The sequence below is a fragment of the Manis javanica genome, chromosome 6, assembly GCF_040802235.1.
Source record: "Manis javanica isolate MJ-LG chromosome 6, MJ_LKY, whole genome shotgun sequence".
Taxonomy (NCBI): domain Eukaryota; kingdom Metazoa; phylum Chordata; class Mammalia; order Pholidota; family Manidae; genus Manis; species Manis javanica.
Genome location: NC_133161.1, coordinates 127,075,308 through 127,088,044, shown reverse-complemented (window position 1 = coordinate 127,088,044; position 12,737 = coordinate 127,075,308). Strand labels below are relative to the sequence as shown.

General features: G+C 35.7%; 2 pseudogenes; one reads left to right on the top strand and one right to left on the bottom strand.

Moving 5' to 3' along the window:
* The first annotated feature begins 287 nt into the window (after nucleotides 1-287).
* LOC140850149 (olfactory receptor 4P4-like) lies at nucleotides 288-1,222 on the top strand (annotated as a pseudogene).
* Nucleotides 1,223-7,782: 6,560 nt separating this feature from the next.
* LOC140850274 (olfactory receptor 4C11-like) lies at nucleotides 7,783-8,784 on the bottom strand (annotated as a pseudogene).
* Between the last annotated feature and the right edge of the window lie 3,953 nt (nucleotides 8,785-12,737).

The following is a 12,737-nucleotide window of genomic DNA, read 5'->3' as shown; positions in this document are numbered from 1 at the left end:
AATACTTGCATACTTTATTCACTACTAGTAATATTAAGTAAAATATATAGTTATTTTACCATTACACAATTTTTCCACAGTGAATATATAAATCAAGAGACATAATAAAAGAAAAAACATTCAATTCAATAATCGAGCATTATTAATATTAAGATCCATTCATGTCAATCTACTTTGTAGTAGATATTGTATCATTGTGGTAATATTGTTAACTTTTCACCAAATTTACGTTTTATTTCTTTCAGATATATAATTCATTTGTGTTTCACATACAATAAACACAAACTATGAAAATCCATAGAAACATCACAGAATTCATTTTTGGGGGACTTTCTTATAACCAGAACATCCAAATATTTTGCTTTGTGCTCTTCTTATTCTGTTACGTGGCTCTCTTGTTAGGAAACCTTCTGATCCTTGTCTCCATCCAATGCAGTCCTCTTTTTCACCAGCCAGTGTACTACTTCCTCCTTCACTTAGCCTCCATAGACATCTGCTATACTTCTACTGTGACACCAAAATTAATTGTTGACCTTCTAGTGGAAAGAAAAACCATCTCCTACGGTAACTGCATGTTACAGGTCCTTACCATGCACTTCTTTGGAGGTACCGAGGTCTTCATCCTTACGTCCATGGCCTTTGATCGCTACGTTGCCATCTGCAGACCTCTCCACTACATGACCATCATGAGCAGGACAAGGTGCAACCTGCTAATCTTAGCTGCTTGGGGTGGTGGGGCTCTTCATGCCTTTCCTCTGTTTTCTACAGCAGTTGGGCTGCCCTTCTGTGGTCCTAATGAGATTGATCACTACTTTTGCAATATTTTTCCTCTGCTGAAAGTTGCCTGCACCTACACCTACATCACCGGTTTTCTCATGATTCCTTTTCAGGTATGGTTGCCTTAGTAACCTTTGTTGTCTTATTTGTTTCTTATGGCATTATATTGTTCACTCTAAGAAACCTCTCGGCTGAGGGAAGATGCAAAGTTCTCTCTACCTGTTGGTCTCATATCACTTTGGTCATCTTATTTTTTGGGCCTGACATCTTTATCTACCTTAGACCTCCTACTACTTTTCCTGAGGACAAAATACTTGCACTATTTTACACCGTCATTGCTCCTATGTTCAACCCCTTAATCTACACACTGAGAAATACAGAGATGAAAAACACTATGAGAAAAGTCTGGTGTCAAACATTATATTCCAAGGGAGCACGCAATTAATAGGAGAAGGCTTATTGGCTAAGCAACTTCATGAAAGAAGAGGGGTAAACGTGAAAGAAAAAGGAATTATCTCTTAGATTATATCCACCACCAGTACCCTGAATGGAATGAAAGAGAATATAGACTATAGATGAAAGTAAAAATTAAATGAATACTAATCCTTGTGTACAAAAAGTACCTTCAAACTAAGTTCATTTGTGGGGTGTATATATAATTGTCTATGTGAAAAGTGCAATTGAGACAAACCAAATAAGTCAGTCTTGTATTGATCATTAAATTATAAAGGAAAAATATTAATGATAATTTTATTAGAAACTTTGAATTTAGGGGTGAGCCTACATAGTGACACATCTTCTGTTGTGTAGAATTGACGTCTAAAATTAAAATAATAAATTTAACTTTTTGATCGAAAAATACGTATACATTTTCTAGTGTTATTCAGAAATCTGTTGTGCAAGAAAAATATTTAAAGTAGAATCTGTTTTAAAGTGGTTCCTGGAGTTGACTCTCCAATGTCCCATCGAAACTAATAATCATAACTAGTGAGGTCAGAATGAGAATCAGTAGTGCAGAATGCTGAAAACAATTATATTCCATGTATTCGCCAGAATGTAATAACATTTCCCACTAAACTCAAGAAACTGTATAATAACATTTAAGTGTGGACCTGCCCAAAATTGATAAGCAAATTGGCAGTCATTGTATCCAATAAACTTGGTAGTCATTGGATCCAAAGATCTTTCCTACAACATTAAGAAAAGAAAAACTGGAAAAGACAAGTAAGATAGGTTTAAAAACAAATAAAGTAACAACTAAAAACCAAAATGCAGGTTTGTACACTCAGATGTTTATATCAACTTTATTCCTAATTGGCAAATCTGGGAAGCAATGAAGCTGTCCTTTAGTAGGTGACTAGATGTATTTAATACAACAATGGCATATTGTTTAGTGCTAAAATTAAATTAGGTATCAAACTTGGAAAAGACATGCAGGAAATTTAAATGCGCATTACAAAGTGAAAGAAGACAATCTGGAAGTACTACCTTACTGTATGATTTCAACTATAAGACATTATGGAAAATGCAAACCTATAGAAAAAAAAATCAGTGGATAACAAAGGTTAGAGAAAAGGGAGGGATGAATGGGCAGAGCGTAGAGGATTTTTCAGTCAGTGAAACTTCTGTATGTCACAGTTTTGGATATTGTCATTATACATGTCAAAACCCATAGATTGTACAACACCAAGCATGAACCCTAATGTAAGCTGTGAATTTTGGGTGACAAAGATGTGTCAGCATAGATTCATTTGACTGTAACATGTGGAACACTCAGGAGGGGAGGCTGTCCGTATGTGAGAAGAAGGGGGATATGGGTTCTCTCTGTACTTTTCTTTCAGGTTTGCTGTGAACCTAAAGTTGTGTAAGAAATAAAATCTATTAAATAAAAATACATTGTGACACAATGTATCAAGCAAATTCTCTTGTCAGGGCAATGAAGAAACATCTGCGAAATCCTTTAGAAAAACCAGAAGGAACTTTTAAGAAAGTATATTTGTACATTCATAATAGGATTTGAACTAAGATCTCTTAAGATATAGACATAGGTAAGACATAGAACACCTAGATCTTTTATTATCAAAGGTTTTTGGTTTTTAATGTTAAAGGCTCTATTACTAAACTTACAACAGGTTTTAAAAAGAATAATAAGGTATTATTTTGAATATAATATGGCCAATTAATTGAAAAATATATAGAATGTACAAAATTCTCAAATGATATAAACTACCACAACTCATTTAAAAATAATTAATAGATAATCTCAATATCTATTTATCTTGAAGAACTGAACTTTCTGTCTCAAAACTACAAAATAGAAATCTCTTTCCCCATTTACCCCTTTATATATTGCTTCACTAGTGAATTATTCAAAAACTTAAAGAAGAAACCACACTTACTCTACATAAATGTTAAACAAAAAAAGGAGCGATTACATCTGAATTCATTTTATACCACCACCATTTCTCTGATACTTACCCATTTTTGAAGTATTGTAATACATTCTTTAGATTTTTTCATAGATAGTAATATCACTTGTAAAAAAACAGGTTTGTTTCTTCCAGTCTGAGTGAATTTTTTTTCCATTAGTAAAAATTAATCAGAAAATGAAATTTGTAGATATCATGTGCAGTAGAATCAACGCATGAAATATTTAAGGATAAATCTCACAAGATATATGTAACAGCATATATGAATTGCAGAAGTCTTTAGAGAGAAATTTAAGAAGACATTAATAATAGAGAATAATTCCATGCTTACAGATCAGATGACTGGACTTCATTAAGAAGTCTGTCTACACACCTGAAATTGCTATCTAAGAAAGCACCCCCAATATTAGAGCAGTCTTTTTTATTGCAACTTAAAAGATTTTTCTAACATTAATTGAAATGAAAGGCATACACATTAGCCCCTACAACATTGTAAAAGGCCAAACTTGAAGAACTTACTCAACCTGATTTAATGGTAGATTATGAAGCTTCAGAAATCAAAGCACTATGATATTTTTATAAATGTATACAAGAGATCAATGAAATAGCGTGTCTGAGGATATCCAATGGAAATAAATGTCTTACATACAGGTTTGTGGACGATGGAGGGGAGTTAATTAACTGACCTTACATGTATACATTTTGGGCTTATATGACCTGGTTAATTGATATTTCAAGGTCCACTTTCTATGTAAATCTATGTCTAAAACTTAAACCAATATACATATCCTAAAACATGTTGAGATTTTCAAAATAATTTCGGAGAATTGTCCCAAATGTATTTGAATAATTGATTTTTAAGTCTCTGCATTTTATTTTATCTTACTGGAAAATATTCAGCAGAATGAATATCTGAGGAGACAAGTCTTCCCAAGGTTACTAAAGTTACTCTTATAGCCACTTAGACATGATTAAGCAAGTGAGTTAACCATGCCACCTGTTCTGAAGAACTGTATGCCAACTGTGTTTTAGGGCAGTTACATGCTACTTAAGTGTATTCTGTTTAATTTCATAGTTATGTCTATATTTTTTCTTGCCACAGAAGATAATTTCATTACTATAAAAATACCTAAGCTCACTTTAGTTTAATTCTATATGAATCACAAGCAGAATTCCAGTTGATTATGAGAACAGTAAGTTAAGAGTTAATGAAATCTTCAAATTGCAGTGGACTCTACTGAGTCCATTTTCATGCTTTTATATTTTCCTGTATTATTATCAAGGAATGGCCCAGTTTTTGATAGCATATCCCAGGGACATGTAATTTCTTAACTCTGAAAAACCTGCCATCCTAAAATAAACTTGTTTTGTCTGATTCATTTAAGGTAAGTGTTTAAAAGACCATATTCTGATACCACGAGGAGAAAATTTGGACTTACAGTGAACACTCTACTTTAACTATAAGAGTAATTATTCTTATAATTTTGGTAGCACCACCAAAAGAGATTGCAGCATTTTTATGCAATACTCCCAAGGAAATAAGGCAATAATTTGACTACGTTTTGATTAAAATCCAGGGAAACTTCAGGGAAGTGATCAGAGTTAAGGTCTGCTCGACAACAACCAACTGTTTCTTAATTTTCTTTCTTTTTACTTAAAGATTCCCAAAACTGAATGTATCCTGATCATTTCCATTACATCTGAACTGTGATAAACATTTGTTTCCTTTCTTCATATACCTTGTTTGTATGGAAATTTCAGAATTTCTCACTCAAAAAGGCAAAGGAACTTTTGAACCGTGTTATGTGCATAAACTGTGTTATGTGTATGAACCATGTATGGGACTGCAGTGTTTCATATTGTTCCCGGTGTTCCTAGTTATATTTCTGAATTCTATAAAACTATATCAGCTCTATATATGTGGTCAGTGATGCTGAGACAGGTTAGCAATAACCTCTATCTTCAGAAAGTTATGGAAGGAGAGAAAGTGAATCCATTTCCCGAGAACCTTATGAAAGCTTTTGATATGCATTAAGGGAATACTTTTAAAAGTTGGTGAGGATAATGTCTATGCTTGTACTGGGTGATTGATTTTTTACAGTACATTGGCAAGACTGAAGATTTAATAATCTACACACCAAACCTATGTAATACAACTAAAGTGAAAAATAAGACAAATGTAAAACAGCATTTCACTTAATATCCAACATCTGAATTAACTAGGTAACTGGTTTTCATTTTATATTCAGACAATTTCTGCTATGCAACTACAATTTGAATAAAAATACAGGTCACCATTTATTTATTGTACATGTCTTCAAGTTTCTATGCTTTTCATTGCTGTCGCTAGTCCACCACTTGCAGAATGGGTCCATGATATTTCTTCCTTTTGTCCTTTATTGCTTCCATTAATTGACAAATTGAGCAAATATGGTCTAGAATATATAATATTATGTGTTGCAATGATGACAACAATTCTCTCACTGGACTGCACTCAACCACCCCTGTCACTTTTTGTTAACTGAAGTGACCATAATATCATTTCCCTACGATTTCAGGATAAAATTTTAAGAGCTACTGTGGAAGAAATAATTATTATGATGAGAAAACAAACCTGAATCCTACCTGAAGAATGAACATTTTGCTGAAACTTATGGAAAATTATTTCACAATGATCTGGAATTGAAAATGCTGGACCATATATTTTTATGAGCTGAAAGATATACACACATAAACCTTCAGAAAGAGACTGGGTGATGTGTAATCTCTCACCTTTCATATTTTTTTCCATTGAGGTGACGATTCTTCCTCTTGCCACTCCCCTTTGTGTCTCCAGAGAGACACTCCCTCTCAGTCTGCTCTCAAGTGGGGACACAACCCTGACTGAGTGAGTGTCAGCACTGCTGTCCACTAATACACAGCCTATTACTTTCTGATGCCAATAAATCACTTAGATGCCCTTGATCTGGGTCTCTTTCATTGACTAGTGGGGTTTTGGATATTTAGAGTTGCACCCAGTTTAAGTTGTTTACCAACCTACTTTTCTATCTGTTATCTTTAAAGCAATTTGTTTTAGTAAAAACACTTATATATATAGTAAAGACTATGTCTTCTCTTAAACAGGAATTGGGGTTAGCTGTAATAAGGTAAGGAGTAAATTGATTAAAGAACTAAAAAATCATTGAACTCCATTTAAGTACTGTTCATTGTTGGACACTATGAGCCTGATAACTATTTTTCCTTTGTAAGAAAAATGGAGACTAGGAAGCCTTATTGCAATACAATACTAAGCTCATACAAGGAAAAACAATACAAGGAAAAAAATTTTTTCTTGATGAAATTAGAGTAGAGTAATAAAAAAATCTTTGTCAAGACAATACTGGTATTGCTAAAGTTTTCCAATGAATTAGTTGCAACAGTCCTAGAAATGAAATGAAACCTTATAACAATTACTAAGGAGGTGGTACTTCAATACACTGAAATCAGCAAATGTTAACTGATCATGATACAACCTCCTGCATGCACAGCCAAGGTACAGCTGTTAATCTGTTCTGTCACATGTCACATGTTAGCGATTATAACATGTCAATCTATATAAAACCTTTATTAAGAATGTACAGGTAGAGAAAGAAGGTGACAATAATGGGCTAAAACAGTAGGTTCTCTCTAAGTCTACTGACTGAAGACAAGTGTCAGTGATCACTACCCGGATGCCTACGGTGCTTTCCTTCATTTCACTCACATATTTCAACTTCACGTAGAATAATGTCATCACTTTTTTTCTCATCAAACCAGGTTATTTTCAAGTACCTTTAAGTACTTCTATCTCAAAAGGTATGCAGTAATTCTAGTGTATTTTTAATTATTATTTAGTCTTGAAAATGTGCATTCTATTACTTTTTAATTCTGAGAGTTACAGAATTTCATTGTTGTAGTCCCTACACACCAGTCATATAAGTAGCTGAATATGTCAAGGCCTTTGTAATACTACGTTTAAAAAAACCCATACATAAGTCTCATTTATCTTAAGAGCTAAAGAAAGCAATCAGAACTATAACTGAATATCATTATATTAAAAAGTCTTTGATACAGTAGTATGGAACATTTCAAGGCTAAATTAGTGATAAAATGAAATGAACTTCTTGATACACAGAGTGAGTTCCTTTGCTTTGAAAGTGATTAAGAGAAAGCAGGACACCTTATTTCAAAAGTGTTCTGGACGGCATTAGAAATCATACCAAACCTGCTACACTTTATTTATGAATCCTCACATATTTGAGCTGCTGTGATTATATATATATATATATTCTTTCTTTCTATCAAACTAGAGAGTATACTGTATAGTGAGGTGTAATTCACATTCAGCAATGCCAGTATTGAACTCTCAGGAAAAGAGGGAATCAGGCTGAGGATGTTAGGAAAGCTACTAGTTTGAGGACAGAAACACAGAAAAAAGTAAGGAGGTCAGGTGCATTGTAGTTGAATGCATGGGGGAGTCAGGACACACACTATGATATTGATCTGTAGAGATTCAGTTAAACCGTGACTCAGCAAGTACTCAACCAAGGCCCACAGTTCATCTTTTGCTTTCAGAGGTAGTTTTGATATGCCACAGCTTTCTCATGGCATTTTTCACTTCTGCATTCCTCAGTGTGTAGATGAGGGGGTTGAGGAAGGGTGTCCCAATAATATAAATTCCGGACACCATCTTGTCCATGGGGAAAGAGGTTGGGGGACGTGTATAGATGAACATACAGGGACCAAAGAATAAGATGACTACAGTGACGTGGGAAGTGCAAGTGGAGAGAGCTTTTTTCCTCCCTTCTGCACTGTGGTTTCGCAGAGAATGTATGACAATGTATGAGATCATCAGAATCACAAAACTGAATGAGCAAAGGGCCCCACTATTAGACACCACCAGCAGGTTGATCACATAAATATCCATGCATGCAAACTTCAACAAGGGCTGCATATCACAGCAATAATGATCAATCAGATTGGGTCCACAGAAAGGCAACTTCAAGGCTAGGATAATCTGAGCCATAGAATGTATAAAAGACCCATTCCATGCAAGAATAATCAGAATGACGCAGACCAGCCGTCTCATGATGGTTGGGTACCGCAAGGGCTTGCAGATGGCCACATAGCGATCAACGGCCATGAGGATGAGGACAAAGATCTCCATGCAGCCAAATAAATGTAGTGCAAATATTTGAGTCATGCACTCATTATAAGATATGATTTTCTTTGCAGAGAGAGCATCCACAATGAGTCTAGGGGCTGTGGAAGTTGAAAAGCAGGAATCAGCAAAGGACAAATAAAACAGGAAGAAGTACATGGGGCTCCCAAGTGTTCGGCTGGACTTGATGGTCACAATAATAAGCAAATTTCCCACTACTGTTCCTACATAGAATACAAAGAAGATTTGGACTTACAGTGAACACTCTACTTTAACTATAAGAGTAATTATTCTTATAATTTTGGTAGCACCACCTCATAGGACCATTTTCTGCCTCATAGGATCCTGTGTCAGTCCTAAGAGTATGAATTCAGTTACGCTGCTATTTTGTTGTGTCATTTTAGTTGATGGAGAAAGCAAAGGTTAAAAATAATCTGCCAAAGGAAAAAGAAAAATTTTATCATATGAAGACATATCTGGAGGTCAAAATGCTAGATCACTTATCAATGGGTAATTACTTACCTGCTGTGTACTGTTTTTATCTGAATAGTATGGAATTCTTAAAATCAATTTGATATGTTTACCTGATTGTATATTGTATATATTACATAATACGCTTTTACATTCCTTGAACCAAGTTCAGTTATAAAATACTCTTCCAAAAATATATCTATATATATATAAATAATGTTTGTCTATGCAATTCATAGTCTTTCTTAATAAACCTAAACACATTCACACATGAAGGAGATGAGGTGTGGGTGGAGAGAGACACAATACACATCAAATTTTAACAATGAAGACCCAACCGGTTGGCCTAGTCCATCACGAGACTTCCTTAAATGTGTTGCCTTGACCAAGTTTATTTCCTTTCATTTTACCTCTCTTACCTCTCTAGTTATTTAGGCTTAAATTCAGCTCTATTCAACATTGTACTTTTTTACTATACTATGTTGTATAAAGGCAAATCCTTTCCCCATTCATTGTTTTTCTGAGTCCTTCAACATGCTTTATTAATGCATTGAGTCATTGAGACTAAAATAAAGGAGAAATACAGGAAGAAAATTTGCTGTAAATCAGAACAATCTTTTAAATTTATGGTTCACTGTTAAGCACCAGGGGTTGAGAGATGAGCTCAGAAAGCTCCAAATCATCACTAAAACTTTCAGTAGAATTCTTGTGATATTTATTTTGACCATCATGTACTCTGATTTCAAGTAAGAAAAGACAGAAATAAAGAGAATTAATATTTATTAATGTCTGACTATGTGCCAAACAGTGGATGCCTTGTTTATGCACCTTTATATTCTCCAAACAGTAGCATAGTCCATAACAAATTTTAGTGCCAAACTGGTAAAATATAATTACAACTCACATTCCAGATAAAAGCATAGTTTTCAAGGATCAATGGATTTCACTCTGCAATCTTAAAAACACACACACAAAAATGAATAATGTGCAAAAGAACCAATTATAAATAACATGCTCATGTAGAAAGATGTTCAATTTCATTCATAGTTAAATATATTCAAATTAAACTTTCAATTAGATTATCATTTTCACTTATGTTGAATAGAGTAATCTTTACAATAAAAGACTGTTGACATATATTGCTGACAAACTGTGGGGAACAGTTAATCCCACACATTATTGGTAGCAATTTAAGTGGGTTTAATTTCTTAGGGAGTGACTTTCAACACATATATCATAAAAGCACATAGACGTTGATCCAATGATTCCATTTTCTACAGATAAACTCACTACAAGGACAAAGAAAATTATTACAACTCTTATAACAGGAAAGAAGTCAAAACCCTTCAGAAGGGAGCTAATTGATTCAGGCATGATAATTCATTCATAACAAACATTGATAAAGTTATTGATGAAAACATGGTCTCTAAAAAATATTTTAAAATGAAAAACAGAGAACAGAATGTGTGCTTAGCATGACAAGTTTTAATTAAAAGCATGATTACATATATTACACTTAAAGGCACAATTATACAAAAAACTTATATTTAGAAGAATACCAAAAAAGCATGTACTTGTACTTGTTGTGTGAAGAAATTGCATTGTTTGTGTTAGAGATGTGAGCAATGCCTAATTGTTAGGATGTGCCCTTTTGTATTTAATATCATGATGATTAGTGATGCAATAAAAACACAGCTTTTAAAAATCTTATCTTGAGGGTGGAGCCAAGATGGGGGCATGAGTAAAGCAGTGGAAATTTCCTCCCAAAACCACATATATCTATGAAAATATAACAAAGACAACCCTTCCTAAAATAGAGACCAGAGGACACATGACAACATCCAGACCACATTCACACCTACGAGAACCCAGCACATTGCGAAGGGGGTAAGATACAAGCCCTGGCCAGGCGGGACCCAACCACCCCTCCCCCCAGCCCCTGGCAGGTGGAGAGGAGTCAGCAGGGAGGGAAAGAGAGCCCAGGACTGCTGAACACCCAGCCCCAGGATTCTGGACCAGAGCACAGACACAGTGCATGCGCGGGGTCCAAGATACTGGGGAAACAGGGCAGCAGGACCGGTGAGCGGGTGCCTGAGGACAATGCTGGAGAACAAAGAAATGGGAGTGGCCATTTGTTTTTTTCTCTCTTTTTTTTGGCGAGTGCTTTTGGAAGTCTTAAAGGGACAGGGACCCCAATACTAGGGAAACAGGGCAGCAAGACCAGTGAGCAGGTGCCTGATGCCGAAGCCTGAGGACAAAGAAAAGCGAGCATTTTTTAAAATTATTTATTTAATTTTTGTTGTTGTTGTTGTTGTTTTGGTTGTTGAGTGCTTTTGGAAGTCTTAAAGGGGAAGGGCAGGACTCTTAGTCCAGAGGCAGGGGATCTGGGGATCTCTGGGCACTCTAACCTCCTGGGCAGCAGGGAGCATGGAGGCCCCTTATGGAAATAAATAGTCTCCCAGCCTCTCCCCCTCCAATGGGGCTCCACCATTTTGGAACAGCAGCCCGAGCCAGGCCATGCCCAGAGCAACAGCAGAGATAAACTCCATAGCAGCCAGCAGGAAGCAGAAGCCCTGTCTGTGTGCAGCAACCGAGCAAAAGCCACTAGAGATCACTGTTCTCCCAGGAGAGAAAGGCCACAAACCAAAAAGAAGGAAAGCTCTTCCAGCCGTCACTCGTACCAGCTCGGCAAACTATCTCTATCACCATGAAAAGGCAAAACTACAGGCAGACAAAGATCACAGAGTCAACACCTGAGAAGGATACAGACCTAATCAGTCTTGCTGAACAGGAATTCAAAATAAAAATCATGAAAATGCAGACGGAGATGCAGAGAAAAATGCAAGAGGAATGGGATGAAGTCCGGAGGGAGATCACAGATGCCAGGAAGGAGATTACAGAAGTGAAAGAAACCCTGGAAGGATTTAAAAGCAGAATGGATAAGATGCAAGAGGCCACTGAAGGAATAGAAATTAGAGAACAGGAACGCATAGAAGCTGACATAGAGAGAGATAAAATGATCAACAGGAATGAAACAATACTAAGAGAGCTGTGTGACCAATCCAAAAGGAACAATATCTGTATTATAGGGGTAACAGAAGAAGAAGAGAGAAGAAAAGGGATAGAAAGTGTCTTTGAAGAAATAATTGCTGAAAACTTCCCCAAACTCGGGGAGGAAATAATAGAACAGACCACGGAAATACACAGAACCCCCAACAGAAAGGATACAAGGAGGACAACACCAAGACACATAATAATTAAAATGGCAAAGATCAAGGACAAGGAAAGAGTTTTAAAGGCAGCTAGAGAGAAAAAGATCACCTATAAAGGAAAACCCATCAGGCTATCATCAGACTTCTTGACAGAAACCCTACAGGACAGAAGAGAATGACATATTTAATACAATGAAACAGAAGGGCCTTGAACCAAGGATACTGTATCCAGCACGACTATCATTTAAATATAATGGCAGGATTAAACAATTCCCAGACATGCAAAATCTGAGGGAATTTGATTCCCACAAACCACCTCTACAGGGCATCTTACAGGGACTGCGCTAGATGGGAGCACTCCTAGAAAAAGCACAGAAAAAAACACCAAACATATGAAGAAAGGAAAAGGAGGAATAAGAAGGGAGAGAAGAAAAGAACCTCCAGACAGTGTATATAACAGCTCAATAAGTGAGCTAAGTAGGGCAGTAAGATATGAAAGAGGCTAATCTTGAACCTTTGGTACCCACGAATCTAAAGCTTGCAATGGCAATAAGTACATATCTTTCAATAGTCACCCCAAATGTAAATGGACTTAATGCACAAATCAAAAGACACAGAGTAATAGAATGGATAAAAAAGCAAGACCCATCTAGATGTGGCTTCAAGAAA